Here is a 16,563-nt window from a genome sequence, read left to right on the forward strand (position 1 = left end):
TTGTATCAGGTGTCTTGTTGATGTCTATATGTAAATGACTCAAACCTTTCACAGGTTCTTGAAAAGATAAGGACAGGCTACATCTGCATAAAAGTTACAAAACAAAGGGGTAATCCCTGACACGTCACTAGGTCCTGGGTAAAGTGGTACCATACAATTGCATCAAAGGCAGACATTTTGATGATTCTGTAAAAATACAGAAAATGGAGCCTTGGCTTACTTAAAATGTAGTCAGGCCTTATGTCTTTACGTTAATTGATAGACCACCACCATTGCATTTGCACTATAGCCAAAGAGGGTGCCATAAGTCAGGATACCTTCTCTGCAAAGTCCCACTAGATCATATTTTCTGCTGTGGAGAAGAATGTAGCAGGAGCAATCGATCTTTGGCCTAACAATGATGCACCTTTGCGGGATTGACTGGACAGGTTCATCTGGGTCACATGTCTGATCTTAGAGCACAATGCTTGCACAAAGGGGCTTATTTACAAGCCCCTTGTGCCGCAGGTGCTACAACTTTTCCCATATTAAAAGTGACGCACTGGCAGCGCAAGGGGCTTGTAAATAAGCTCCACAGTGTCTAAGTCACAGGCTTCAGGAATCTTTAGGAGGAGAACACTCTGACACTAACGAGGGTTACAGGACCTGGGGACAGCACTTCGTGGTCAAGATCCATCCAACAGAGGCCAGCAGCAGGGTCCAGGACATGTTCATTTTGAAATGGTCATCTGGGCAGTTGCGGAAAGGCCTCTGGAAGCTTGTTGTGTCCCTACAGCTCAAACAGGAGGTCAGCCAACTGACTATTGGAGTTGCCTCTGGGGTCCTGTATTCAAGGCAAGCAGGTCCAGTCTGCCAAGATTCAGGCAGCAGAACATTCCTTCTTCTGACCTCAAAGGTCCAGGAGTGAGCTGAAAGGGGTACTTGAATGTTCACTGCCAACCTGTGGGTGGGGGAAACTCCCGGCTATTCCCTAACAAAAGGGATAAAACTTCCCTGGGGTGACTTCACGAATGGCCCTAAAACCATACATAGGGCAGGATTCTTTGCATTTGAAATGTAGGACAAGTGTTTTTAAGTTTTACATGCTGTGGTAGAGGAACAACTCCCAAATTAAGTTTTCACTACTGTCAGGCCTACCTTTCCCAGAGGATAGCACTGGGTTATCTTATTACATTTAATAATTGCTAGCTTCGGAATAGGAACAGGTAGAAATGTCATGTTTGGTCTCAAAGGAATTGCAATTCTAATTCCTCTTTAATGGTAAAGTTGGAATTTAGGTCAAAATTCTGAAAATGTTTTTAAAAGTTGGTGCCTGCAACCTATGTCCTGCCTTGCAAGACTGTGAATAATTGGCAGTTCACCTTTGCATATTCCTCACAGATAGTGAGACAAAAGCTGGACTAGGTGTTGGCAGGATCAGCCATTCTGCCAGGATGTGTGGGGTGGATCTGTTCCCTGCCCCACTAACATTGCAAAAAGTTGCCTCCAGCACACTCACAAATGAACTTGACACCAGCCTTTTGTTGCCCTAGGCCACTTGGAGTCTCAGTAAAGGATGTAAAAAACTTTCCAAAACCAGATGTGTGGATAATCTGGATGTTTACCCCACTTCAAAGGCTGGCACCAAGTATAAATATTGGGCTTTCATACCAACCCTGCAGTACATTGCTGGAGCTTTGGTGGACATCAGTAGGACTTCCTTGGACCCCCAGAAGACTGCCCTGCTGCTTGACGCCTGCTTTATACCTCAGAGGACTGCCCTGCTGCTATCAGAGGACTACCCTGCTGTTTGAAGCTTGCCTTATACCTTCAGATGACTGCCCTGCTGCTTGATGTCTGACTTCCTGCTTAAACCCAGGACTACCAGAGTGACTCCAAGGGGCAGTTGGCTGGCCATATGGGTGAGCTACAGGGACATAACAAGCTCCTGACACCCTGAACCCTGCACATGGCCTCTACCTGGAGTGAGGTCTGACATCCCAAGTTGTGCCCAAACAGTCCTGATACCTTGGAAGATGTGTTAAAGGTGCTCCCCACACTTCGCTATCATACAGGACTTCACTAGACCCAACAGGAAAAGAAGACGTCCCTCCCTCCCAATACCTCTGCAACAAACTCATCTCCTTCTTTCACCTCAAGATCAAGATGCTCCATGACAAATTGCACAGCCAAGACCACGGCACCACCTCAACTCCCAACCCCAACAACGCCACCCAACAGACCTGTCTCACCTGGACCCCTCGCACCAAAGAGGACACCTTATAGACAATGACGAGCATCCACTCTGGAGCTCCTTCGAACCCCTGCCCACCCCACATCTTCCACATGGCCGCCATTGTACCCGAGCTGCGCCAAACTGTCAACTGCTCCCTGGACACTAACACATTCCCCGACAACTGGAAGCATAAAGAGTCAACCCCTTCTAAAGAAGCCCTCCGCAGACCTGATGAACCTCAAGAACGTCAGGCCCATCTCACTGCTTCCTTTTGCTGCCAAAGACATCGAAAAGACCATCAACAACCAGCTAGCACACTTCATAGAAGCCAACAGCATCCTAGACACCTCTCAATCTGCATATCACAGCAACCAAAGCACCGCGCCCTCCTCGACCAAGGCCACATGGCAGCCCTCATCCTCCTGGACCTATCAGCAGCCTTCGACACTGTCTCCCTCCACACACTAGCCACGAGACTCCATGACGCCGGCATCCAAGAAAGGGCTTTAGACTGGATATGATGCTTCCTCTCAGGCAGAACACAGAGAATAAGATTCTGGCCCTTCGTCCCAGAACCGACAGATATCAGATGTGGAGTACCCCAAGGATCTTCCCTCAGCCGCACACACTCTTCAACATCTACATCGTCAGAAACCCAGGGCTCAACATCATCTCTTACGCCGATGACACCCAGCTCACCCTCTCCTTCACCAAGGAACCTGACATCACCAGACACAACTTCCAAGAAGGGATGGAAACCGTCACAATCTGGATGAGCAAGAGCTGCCGTAAGCTCAACTCTGAGAAAACTGAAGTCCTCATCCTCGGCTCCACCCCTTCTGCATGGGACAACACCTGGTTTTCCCCTGCCCTCGGAAACCCACCCACTCCAATGGACCATGCATGCAACCTTGTCATCATACTCTATTTTTCACCCACCATGAATCACCAGATCAATGCTGTATCCTCCGCATGCCTCAACTCCCTCCACATACTTTGGAAGACATTCAAGTGGATCCCCCTGAGTCCAGGAAAAACCGGCACCCACACACTCATCACTATCAGACTGGACTACGGCAATGCCCTCTATGCTGGAATCAACAAAAAACTCCTCTGCAAACTCCAGACTGTCCAGTGCGCAGCAGCCAGACTTATCCTCGATATCCCACGACTCAACTACATCACCAAATACCTCCGCAACCTCCACAGGCTCCTGTTGAAAGATGAATAACCTTCAAGCTGCTCACATATGCCTACACAGCCCTCCACAACACCAGGCCCCAAAACATTACTGCTCAAATTTCCTTCCACGCTCCCTAGAGAACCTGCACTCAGCTGACCTCGCCCTAGCCACCGTCCCACATTTCTACAGGACCAGAGCAGGTGGAAGATACTTCTCCTACCTCACAGCCAAGACCTGGAATGAACTCCCTCTTCACCTTTGATGGATCCCGACACTGCACCAATTCAGAAAGGACCACAAGACCTAGCTCTTCAAATGACCCCAACGGAGCTGCTCACACCCCCCGCGCCTAGAGCGCTTCACAAACACTGATTGATTGATTGATTGAAAATCTGAAACGTGGGACTTTAAAAGATTTTCACTAAAAAGAACTGACAGTAGACTGAGACCTACCTGCCAGCGATGCATTGCTGTTCCCGCTACTTTCTTCTCTACAGTAGCAAATCCTGTTCAATGTGTCCTGTCAGCCACAGTAGCTGGCCTCATGGAGCCTTGTTGCTTCCAGCCTGCAGCTTCGTCCCATTGCAGATTTTAGACTTCCCAAAAAATGACAAAGTCTGAAGATAGAAATCTTCACCGTGATTAGGCATGGGCAGTGAACTTCACTCTGTTCTTGGAGTTTGTGGAGTTTTCTGCACTCCGCGGAGCTCGCAGAGTGCAGAAAACTCAGTTTCGCAATGTGCAGTGGAGTTTTTTCCCCACTCGCGATCGCGAAAGGTAAGTTTGCGATCGCGAGTGTTAAGTTCACAAGTGCGAACAATAAGTTTGCAAGCGCGAGCTGCAGCTCGGGTAGAATTTCTACCCGAGCTGCAGAAATACCAGCACAAACTGCTGTTCGCACTGCACTCCGCCACTCACGGAAATTCGCTGAGTTTTTTTGTAACTTCGCGGAGTTCTGCGTAGCAAAACTATCTGAACTATGCCCAGGCCTCTCCGTGACTGCGACGACGATGCCACTTCCATGGACACCGCTGGCTGCCTTGCCTGGCTGCTCTTTACCTTCTTAGTAACTTTTCCTCAAAATTTCTTTCAAGCCGGAAGGTACACCGACACAGGACAAATCCACCTCTTGTAACCAAACCGCTCTCCATCGCAGTCAAATTATCTTTTGACTTTACCCGAGTCTCACACAACCAGATACCTGCGGTGGACACTTTGATCTTTTAGGCACTATTTTTCACTTAAATATTTAAAAAATGATAACTCCAGCTCTCCTTATTGGGTTTAATTCAGTTGTAATTTTACTTATTGCAATTTTCTCAATTTTTGAAAATGTGTGTGGGATTGTTTTTTGTGTTGTGTTTTCACTTTATTACTGTTTTTGTGCTTCATAAATACTTAACACAATATCTCTAAGTTATGCCTGACTGCATTTATGTCAAGCTATCAGAGGGTAATTTAGTGAGTTTTGTGGTTCACCTGGACACGGGTTGTGACTCTTGCTTGAGAAGGATTTCCACCCCCCTCAATCAAAGACCCAGTTTCCCACAATGACAACATTCTAAAAGTGTAATTTTCAATCATATCTGAATTTTCTATTAAATTGGATTCTAAACTACTATTAAAAGGAGTCCTCGAATCATTTTTCTAGCTGGCTCCAATCTTAAAATAAGCAAAATATGACATCATTATGTAACCCAGCGTTTTCCAATGGGTGCGCCAACCTTGCAACAGGGAAAAATGACTTTGGAGGTTATAAAACAGGATATGTAAAACTGTTAATATACATATCCAACTTTTTTAATACAATGCTTCCTGTCTTTTGGCCCTATAGGGCCTAACTTTGTGGTGACTTATATTTATTAAAAAATAAGTTTAGGCCTAGCATAATGTTTATTTTGCTAGATCCAAGTGGCAGTAGCAGTTCACTTAGGCTGAAACGACAGGTCTGTAACTTGTTTTGCACTTCTACCTTTAATGGATGGCACAATGAGTGCTGCAGCCAATTGTAACATTTAATCTACAGGCCTTAGTATTCGTAACAAGAAAAGCACTTTTGAATTCTGTCTGCACACCTATAAATTGCTATAAGATATACCATGCTGAGTGCCATTAGACTTTAGGCTCCAAGCTGTTTTCCTATTTTTCCCATACTGTGATACTATGCAATTTGGAGCAGTTTCCCTGCATGTATTCCTGACTCTGGTCTGATAATCTGGTTTTAGTTAAGCCCTAAGGAGTCAAATCATCAATATTTGCATTTTTCTGCAAAAGATATATGACTAATTTCCAAGCGTAAAACAATTTGAGTGAGGAACACGATTAACTATTTTGAAATACTGAGCATTATTGTACATTGTACGATATTAATGTGCAACACGGATCAGATTAACAAATGCAAAAAAGATCAACATTTTAAGATTTATTTTCAAAGGCCTTCACTGTTCTATTAGAAGGTGGACAGAACTATGGCATTTCAGATGGGCTTCTCACATCAACTATGCTCAGCTGTTATGTCGTGTTCACATCGGAGCGCCGCTGCTGAAGTAGGACGAGGAAACGCCACCATGACCAATGCAGATATCCATAGCGCGTCTTCCAAAAAAACAAGGTGCCTCATTTATGAGTTACTGCTGTATGGCAGCACTGCAGGCCTTCCTGCTGTACAGCCCTATGGCAAAAGAAAAGGGCAGGAATGCACCGTATTTATCAGGTACGGCCCATTCTCGTCCTTTTCCCCTGTGCTAGCGCACAATGGGCTGCCGTGCGCCAACACAGGCACCTTTGCACCATAGTGAAAGGGTGCCTGCATTGCGGAGATGATTGTTTTGTGGATGATTGTTTTTGTGCAGGAAGGCAAACCATCCTGCACAAAAACAATCACAAGAGGCTTTTTCTTCTTTCCATGTGTGCAGCGCAGCACACAAAGAAAAAGGAAAAACGATTTCGCGTAAATCTGGGGCAGTGTCAAAAAGCCATGGAAGTTGCTGGGAACGCCCCCAGCAGCACCCATCGCATGCCCCTGTAACGCAGAAAACTGTGTTAAAGGGAACAATATTTATAAGGCAGCATTAAGTCCAAAAACGTGACTTAGTGCTGCTTGGTAAATATGGAGCAGGATCCTGCGCCACCAGAGCGTCACAAAATGTGGCGCACCCGCGGCGCAAGGGGCTTTTAAAAAAGCCACAAGGCATGCACTATTTAGTGGATATAAACCCTTCAGAAAACAATGTGAATTACTGACAATGGGGAAACTGAGATTACATCCGGCCACACACCAGAGCTGTGTCAAGGGATTTTCTTACACACCACAATTGTTTTGACTGTGCATAGTGTTATGTGAGTGTACATATCATATAACTCACTTCAATCTGTCTTTTGATTCTGCTTTGAAATATTTTAAAAAATCTCTGCAGGCAGGGCGAATTTTTAAGCTAGTGATACCACAAAGAATTAAAAACATGTTGCTTTGATCTTTAGGCAACCTTCAAATAACAGATTTGAAACCTGGCAATCATAACTCCTACATTTTACTATTCTCTGGTTGATATGACGAACACAAACGGGCAGTTGTAACACTTGTTGCTGCAGTGCTGCGAAGATGCAAATAAAATGGCACATAGAATAAGAGTTTTCTTTCCTACTGCTCATACTAATGGTCCTACTCATTTTCATGTTATTTTTTTCTTGCATCATTTTTATGGCGCGAACTCGACCCGAAAGCATTGGAGCGCTGTACGTGAGCACCGTATTCACATTACATATTCAGGCACGGGGAGATTAAGTGATTTGCCCAGAATCACAGGCTGTGGACGCGACCTCGAGGCTCGAACTCTGGTTTCCTGCACCAAAGTCGGCAGTTTAAGCCGACGGACCACATCCTCTCCTTTAATATTTAAACACTTTGTTCAGGAGCACATGCCGCCTCTCCTCGATCCCGCATGGTCCAAACATTGTTCTCAACCATGTGATTCCCATGACCACCAGAGCTGTCACATGGGTGTGTGAGCCTTATTTTACATTTGAACAAAAGTACGAGTATCATTCTCTCAAAAAATAAGACCAGGCCTATCCCATTGTCCTCTATGTGTGCGCCTGACACGAATTCGCATGGAGGTAAATGTACTAGTTTCACAACATTTTCATGAAGAAGACGCCAACCACAATCCCTCTTGCCTGGTGCACACACCACTGAGGAAGAAGGTAGACATGTGTCTCAAATATTTAGCGATTTCCTGTGGAAATACCTTTGAAGACAGTTGCTCTTTTGGCATTTTATTTTAAACATTGTGATGAAAAATGCATTATTTTGCCCCATGTTTCAAAGAAGGTTTTGCAGGGGGCCCATTAACTTTCAATCTTCACCGGCTCCACTGATGGTCACAATCTTACCTGACCGACGGATGGTAGAGGGGAAAAGTTGCTCTGCTCAAGATGTGCACTGAAATTATCTGTGGTGTTGACTGCAGTGTGTACACCAGGGGCTGTTATATCACTGTAGCTGAAACAAGAGGTAAATTCAGAGTAATGAGAAAGCAAAACATCAACTTTAAGAAGGTATAGTGACTTGTGGGAAACACATAACATAAAAAAAAAAACACTTTCTGAATGTTAACAACTGAACTAAAGGGAAGCATTGTGCTGACATTGCAGTTCTTCAAATCATGCACTCTCGTTTTGGATGAAGGTAACTCCTGTTATCTTGTGCTACCAGACCTGTCAGTGACGTTTGATAGCCAGTCACTCCACATGCCTGAAAACACTCATCACTCGAAGAGATATTGGGTGTAAAAGACTCAGGGCCTAATTCACAAGGGCAAACTTATGCTTTTGTGTAAGTTCACTACTTTTTGGAATTCACAAACTACGTTTAATTATTTCTAACAGTAATTTTACGAGTCATGGCAGAGAACTCCTCACATAAAAAGATAGGCCTTTCCGGGTTGAAAACTCCACACATAAAAAGATAGGTGTTATATCCTACTTAATTGATTAATATTGTAGTCCAGCACTGCTGCCACTAGCTGCTCAGCCAGAGCGTGAGATGGTCATAGAATGTTGGTGTGCCTGTGATGCATGGAATGCCTGGGTGTCTGAGTGGATGAGTGTTGGCAGTTGAAGATGGGCTGAGCAGCTAGGGAGGCTGCTCCTGGTGGGGCTGGTACCACACTAGGCTGGCTGGAGTAGAGACAGATGTAACCTGAACTGGAGACTGAATAAAGAAGACTGATAATACATACTGGCTCCAGGTGTCTTTCTACAGAGATCACAACAATAGGCCTGTCCTATCTTATTATGTGAGGATTTCTCCGCCCGGCTGAAGAGTCACAGAAGTCATAAAATTACAATTAGTAAAATTAAACTTGTAGTTTGTGAATAGTATAAGTTTAACTTTGTGAATCAGACACAAAGTTCTCGTCTGGTTTATCTCACCCTTGGAAAATAGATGGCAACAGATATAATGATCAGATTCTGTTGTAACCTGGGTGCAGCTGGTGACGCTCATTGTTCCATGAGCCTGGCTTGGGTTCCCATAGTTCTATGAGCGTGGCTTGGGTTGCCAGTGGAGTTTAGAATGTGGAGGGCGGCAGTAAGAAGTAGAAGGCATGTATGGCTGGCTGTTATGCTGGTGGAATAAAGAATTTGTGAACTTATGCCCGCCTACAGTCTACTTCTTAACAGATTCCTTATCCTAACACTCTCACCGCCTCCCAAGTACCCCCAGATATCATTTTCTCCCGTAGACTCTTTAAACTCACAAGTGGGAGAGCAAATACAATTAATTTGCCTAATAAATGCATCTATGAGTAGAATGAGATTTAAATTGCTAAATAAGGGCATATTAATCATATAAATTGTAGAAGGTAGTAGGTGACTGCATTTAGTCAATATGAGTGGCACCAGAGTTAACATGTTAAATAGTTAACATTAGCCAACTTTTCGACTTTTACCTGTGAAAGGCTGAAAGGCATGCACATTTCATATTCAGTTGATTTGCAAATTATGTGTTCTTTTCCATTGCAGATACTAGTTTTTCCAGATGACTTTTGTTAGTTAGTGAATAGTTGATTGTTATGTATTAGATGACTGATAGTGAGGTTCTCATTAAAGAAGAAGCTGTGGAGTGTGACTCCAGGAAAGAGCTGACTGTAGCCGACAATCTGTACGGTGAACCAATTCAAGGACATAGCCATGCATGGATCATTTTATAAATATGAGAAAGCGGGGTGTGTACCTGCTCCCAGAGTATGGAGAGAACTGATTGGTTTCTGAGAGTAGGAACAAACGGAAATGTTGAAATTACTGTTTTTGTCAAAATATAATAGTTTGTGTTCCTTAGATTAGAGTTCTTGCGCACTAGGGAGAGACATTTGATGACTTCAAGCTGAGAAGACCCTTCTCACCCCCTTCTCTCCTCTGCTGATCTCCATAGCTTGAGTGTAAAGGCTTTATGCTTAAGCATTCTTGTTCTCTCGTTCAGAGACCTTTATTTGGTTTTCTGAAGTTGAATCTTTACCTTATTTACCTAAACTAAATGCCCTTTTTCCGGAATCATATCTTCTAATTTAGAATAAGGATTTCCTCTGTCGAACACACTTTCTGGATATGCTGCATTTTTTATGTAATTCTTCCTAACATTCTATATGTCCTTCTTTTGAAATATGGACATTTGGACCATTTACATCTGTAACTAATTATGCTGGAATTTGAATCCTTAATGGATTAATGCCATTGTGTTAATCAAAAGTCTGTTAAAAAATCCTTTTTGAAATTATTTAAATTCTCCTTATTTCCTATGGGGCCTAATGGTTTCACAGTTTATGGAAATATATTTAAATGTTAGCTCCTAAGTTCCTCTTCACATCATCTAACAAATGTCCATAAAACCACTGGCGGGGTTTGTATGATGAGTATAACCTTAGATTAAAATTCAAGAACCCCTGCAACAGTACATGAGTCTATGAGCTTTCAGGTATGGAATTGTAATATCTCTTTACACATTTATGCAGTTTGTAAGAAACTGACTTATTGGTTAAGAGGAGTGGAAGACCCACTCAGATAATAAACAACCTCAAAAGACACTAAATTAACCTGTGATTAACCTTCTGGTAGGCTGGCACAAAAGCAAAAAATAAGATTACATTTTAATAAATAATATGATACCAGAACAACAAACAAGATATTTATTTAAGTAAAAATGTTTAGGTAAAAATGGCGGCAAGATGCACAGGGTGCTGCTAGTGGTTATCTGGTCCTTCCGGACCAGGGGATAGTCACAAGTTCAGACCAACAATGAAGGAGCATAGGTGAGCTACAGAGACTACATATTAGAAATTGGGCACTTAGTTGACTGGGGTGCGAGATCTGGCCAAGCAGTCATCACAATCCTAGACTGGGTAAGGCACCAGCAATCCACAAATTAACCTGTGCTCACCCTCTGGTAGCTTGGCACAGAGCAGTCAGGCTTAACTTGAAAACAGTGTATAAAGTATTTGTGCAACACTTCAAACAGTGAAAACACCACACAAAAAGATCCCACACCATTTAAAAAAAAATAGTGATTTTTTAAATAAATAAAACAAGACCAAAATCACTAAAATCCAATAAGAAAATAGCACCTAGAAGCAAAAAGCGCTACTTGGGATATCTGGTCACTGGCCTGGGACAAAGTAAAAAATTCAGGCCAACCACGCCTACTACTGCGACACAGTGAGGCCTGTTGAACAAATGTTCCTTAATCTAGGTTACGTCAATGCCGAGAATCCTGTCGATGGTGAGTATGTGCGGTGCAGAGATGGTGAGGCGTCAATGCCAATCCATGCAGCATCAGTGATGCACTGGTCTGAATCCTCGCAGCAGCGGCGATGCGTCTGTTCCAGTGAGATGGGTGCTGTGGTGCAGAGGTTTGTCGCAGTTGTCGAGGCTGCCATCAAAGTGAATGCAAGGATCTTGGACCGGGTTGAGTGTCGTGGAATGGCGGGTCCAGAGGCGATGCATTGACTCCAAACCACGCAGCAGCGGGGATGTATCGGTGAAGATCCAAGCAGTAGAAGCAATGCACCGGTTCTGATTCATGCAACAGGCGACATATGCCGTTTCTGATCTGCTAAACGGCGGTGATGCATCAGTTCGATAGAGGATGCATCAGTTTTGCCAAAGCAAGCACCTCAGGCCCATTTCCAAGGGTCCAAGACTGTTGTGGTACCACTTGGCAGGGCAGATTCACAGATGCCAGAGTCCAGATGCAGAAGCTGTGTGATTGGAAGTCTTTTATGCCACTGAAACCTCAGATCAGGAGGATAGCCAAATAGCCCTTGGAGTCACTCTGAATTCTTGGGTCAAGTGATGCAGGTCCAGTCCATTTCACTCAGGCTAGCAGAACAGCATGCAGTTGGTCAGCACAGCAGGGCAGCAGTTCATCCAGAGCAGCAATCCAGCAGAGTGGTAGTCCTTCATTGTGCAGCAGCCCTTCTTCCTGGCAGATTATCCCCAGGTCTAGTGGTGTACTGAAGTGGTAGGGCCAGTGGATCTATCTTTATACCCTGGTGTCCAAACATTGTTCTCAACCATGTGATTCCAATCAGCACTAGAGCTGTCACATGGACAAGTGAACCTTCTGGAAAAGTCCTTTGAAGTTCTTGGAACATCTTGACTCCCCTGCCACGGCTCCAAGTTTGCTGCAGTGACAATATAGGGTTGTTAGGCCTATTGTGAGGAGATAGAACACAGCCTATTCAAGTGCAAGTGGGGCTGTGCTGAGCTTAGCCCCCTATCCTCCCAGTTGATAGCCCATTAAGGCACAACTAATTCCACTACTGTGTGACTGTCTCGGAGGAATTCACAAAGTCAAACAGCCAGCTATGCCCAGTCATGTGACCCAAGACAGGCTGAAGGCACAACGGGCTACGGGCAGGAAAATGCCAACTTCCTAAAAGTGGCATTTTCAAAACTGTAATGAAAAATCTGACTTTACCATTAAAGAGGGTTTATAATTACAATTCCATAGGTACCAAACATGACAGATCCACCTAACCTCAATTGAGAATTAAAGCTTATAAAATGTAATAAGGAATCCCCAATGTTATCCTATGGGAAGGGTAGGCTTCATAGTAGTGAAAAACAAATTTGGGGGGTTTTCACTCCCAGGACATGCAAAATTTAAAAGAACATGTCCAACCTTTCACCTACCCATTATCCTGCCCTATGGGCTACCTAGGGCATACCTTAGGGGTGACTTAAAAATGTATCTGAATAAACATGACCAGATTCAAAACCAAAATCAGCCCTGTCAAGTATGTTCAAGAAAGCTCCACGTTACACAAGGCTGTGATTTAAAATGAGCCTGGGGTCATGGTTTGGTCATGGCGTCCATTCTGCTCTAAAAGCAGCCACCTAGCTTGCTGCTCACTGTGGAACTGCCTGAATGTCAGAATGGCCTGAGAACCATGTGAATGAAGCAAACAAATCTCTTCTCAGGTGAAGAGTGTGTATCCAATATGAGAAATAAGAAGGTAGAAAAATATACGGTAAGCACATATCACAATCTGTCTCTGCAAATACAATTATTAGATATATCACCAGAAATCCAGAAATTGGGCTGCAGTTTTCCCTCTATTCTGGACTCCAGAAGATGTTTTCAAAGCTAGTGTACCGCCCTCAAAATATACAGACTATGTGGTAACAATGATAAAAATATATCACACCTTTTTGCCATATCTCCATCTTTAGAACATATTTATATTATTTAAAGTACCTTGTACAAACAATCGTCAACGCAATTCTTTTCTGCATGAAAGTTTGGAGTACTCATATTTGTGCCTACATTCATCTAGACCATTAAATTGTTAATAGAGTCACACAATGCAGGACTATGTTAGGGGTCATTTAGTGTCTGGTTTTGCAGAGGGCACCACTGTAAAATGATGGTGCTACCCCCGTACCCAATTTCAAATTACCTTCCTTTAATAGGTGGAAACTAACAGGGTTTCTGAGGGTGGAGCCTCAGCTAGCTATGGCATTAGAAGCCTCAGACATGTCCTCCAAAGTGGTGATTGTCAGGGTGGGGTGATCACCACTACATTTCTCTACCAGAGATCACGATACAGGGCATGGTGGTCCTGGCTAGGCAACATGCACAAAGACCCCTTCAACCTCCTGCTCAGGGAGAATGTTTTTTTAAATTGTTTTCTGAAAGAAAAAATCATGTTTTAGGAGTTTGTTTCCAGAAAATAAACATTGAAGATAGAGTGTATTAATGACAGTGTTTGCTTAATAAACTTCTGTTTCTTTATTGAAACTGCTGCACTGACAGCACTGGTGAAGGTACAGAGTGGCATATTTACAAGTGAATAGCAAAAATTGCTAATGCCACGCTCAGCCATTCTGAAAATGCAGGGATGTGCCTTATTTACAATGGTACAGCACATCCCTGCATTTTCCCTAGTGCCGCCCCTAAACTCAGCTGCCTAGTGCCATCCCAGGTTCCCTTACACCATAGCGCAATTGTGCCTGTGTTGAAGGAATGAATGTTTATGTTCAGGAAGGTGTCCCTTCCTGCACCTAAACAATCACAAATAGTGATTTGTAACACCTATGTGTGCTGCATTGTGCAGCACACACTGGAATTGCAAATCGTCTTTAATTGAATGATTGTTTAGTGAGGTAGGGATAACTTCCGGCACATAAACAATCATTCATGGTGATTTGCTGTTTCTATGTGTGCTGAGCAGTGCAGCACACATAGAAACAGCAAAAATTAGGAGAAAATAAACATTTCTCCTTGTTTCGCCATGTTAAGACCAGGACTTCCCTGGTCCTAATTTTGATGCTGCCCCTTATTTACGCCACCCTTGTAAATAGGGGAAGCATAAAAATATGCCCCTGAGTTTTGCACCTGCTTGGTGGGTGTCTCTAAATTTGGAAGGTGGTCCTCCACCAGGGTGGCAGAGGGCTTGACTTCTGCTGACGTCATGAGATAACATGTCAACCTCCAGAGTCTAAATTACCCAGTAAGTAGCTTTCTAGATTCTCAATACTTTAAACATTCCAGTAATTGGTGCTAAAGCATGTGCCAAATATTTAGTTTACTTATGTATGACCACATTCTACACAGTTTTATTGCGTTTTGTACTGGTTTTATTCATTTAAACAAATACAATTTCTTTACTTCTGGTACTAAAGTACGTGTGCAGTTAACAATCTCAAATTATTTCTGCTTGCATAATCCCAAAACCTTTGAATATTGAAACTAGATTTGGAGGACTAGCCTTAATTTTAGCTGCCATGCATACCTTTGAGATGTAAGAGATAGCACCTCCCTAGTTAAACAGCATGGGTCAAGGACCTGTGAAAAACAAAATCAAGAGCATTAGGGATATTTGGTGTAATTATAGGGATTTGTGAGCAAAAAGTATATCAGTCTATGAGAAGGAAAATATCTAATAATAGGTGGCTATTTTATGCTATGTGCATTCTTTGCTAAATTAGAGTGTACTCTGTGCTTTAACATCTGCATTTAATTAGATGCCATAATTGTTCCTGGCTAAATGATTGCTCTCTTATCATGCATCATACAGTTACAGACATATGAGTATTTTGTATTATGCTACTTCATTGTAAAACTTAAATAAATAAATAAAACGATGGTTCTCGAGCTAGGCTTCACAGAATTGACCATATAGAACCATTGCGCCTGGTTTATTGTTTGGAGGAAAGAGACCCCCACATTTAGAGATGACCACTTGCCTAACTGTTCTCTCTGCACCTTGAAAGGAGCCGCTGCCATGGTGGTTCCCTTCAAGGTATAAATTGTTTGCTGGACAGCCTTTATCAGTTTTGAAAGCCATCCACCAAGCTTTTAAACATTTGGTTTTTTTTTTAAACAAACTCCCAAAGCTATAAATGTTCCACAGCAGGTAAAGCAATATCATCAATAGTAGATGGGTTCCCATAGCGAGATTATCATTTAACTATCTCAAATATGTAAATTATTATCCGCATGAGAATTTTGTTGAATGTTTGGAAGAAAAGGACCTAAAGCTTATCTTTAAAAAAACATTTACAATGGTCTGCAGAAAAGGGAAACCAAAAACTAAGATACATTATGTTAAGGAGATGCGGATTGCGAAAACACACTCTTTTACGTACCTGGGCTTACTTTTTTCATCTAATGCGAAATGGGGACCACACATTGAAATATGTAGATCAAAACCTTTACGGTCAACAGAGGCTATTTTTAGATTTAAAAAAAGATAGTGAATAAGAGAAATATTGACTCTCTATAAGAGTAAGTGTAAACCTGGAATCTGCTAGGCTGCTGCACTATGGGGAATGGTTAATCGTGCTTCACTTCAGACTCAAGAAAACATCTTCTTAAGAAGATTATTAGCAGTCCCCAACTCAACCCCCTCATATATTATACAAAAGGAACTGGCAGCCCCCCTACATTGATGATTACATCAGTGTAGCCTCACTTACTGGTTGGCATGGGAACTGGAGTAAAAATTGAACTACATTTACCCGGGACATCATAATGGACTGCCTTCCCCTTGAATGTAGAAAATAAATTCCTTGGTTGTCATATGTCAACAAACTCCTAAACGAGCTTGATGAGAATATTGATATTAATGTCCCTACAAAAGTACTATGCCATAGTAAGAATGAATTGAAAACGGGGTTTATAGGAATCAGAGAACTGTTAAGGGCGATTGATGAAACATCAAAGCAGACGATTAAGTCATATAGTGAAGGGCCAATTGAAATAGGCATACAACAACTTCTACTTTGGGTACCAAACTTACAACATAGATTTTATCTTACTAGATTAAGACTGGGCATCTGCATTTTTTATTAGCTTTCCCTGCCATGGGCAAATGGAATCAAAAGTGCCCAAGTTGCCCTTGTGATGGAAAGTCGCACCAGTCAACTCGACATTTTATCCTTTTTTGCAATTTTTATAAGAACATTAGGAAGAGTATTTCACGTCCTCTATTTCTTAGTGGAAAATTATATTCTTATAAAGCTGCATTTAATTTCATTTGTAGCCTAAAAAATGAGAGAGTTTGTTAAGCAGGGGTTGCCTATATTCAATTGGCAATTAAAAGAAGAAAGATTAATTCACACCTTGAGGCCCTAGTTTATGAAACAATATAGGATATATATCCAT

The sequence above is a fragment of the Triturus cristatus genome, chromosome 9 (genome assembly GCF_964204655.1).
Source record: "Triturus cristatus chromosome 9, aTriCri1.1, whole genome shotgun sequence".
NCBI classification, from domain to species: Eukaryota; Metazoa; Chordata; class Amphibia; order Caudata; family Salamandridae; genus Triturus; species Triturus cristatus.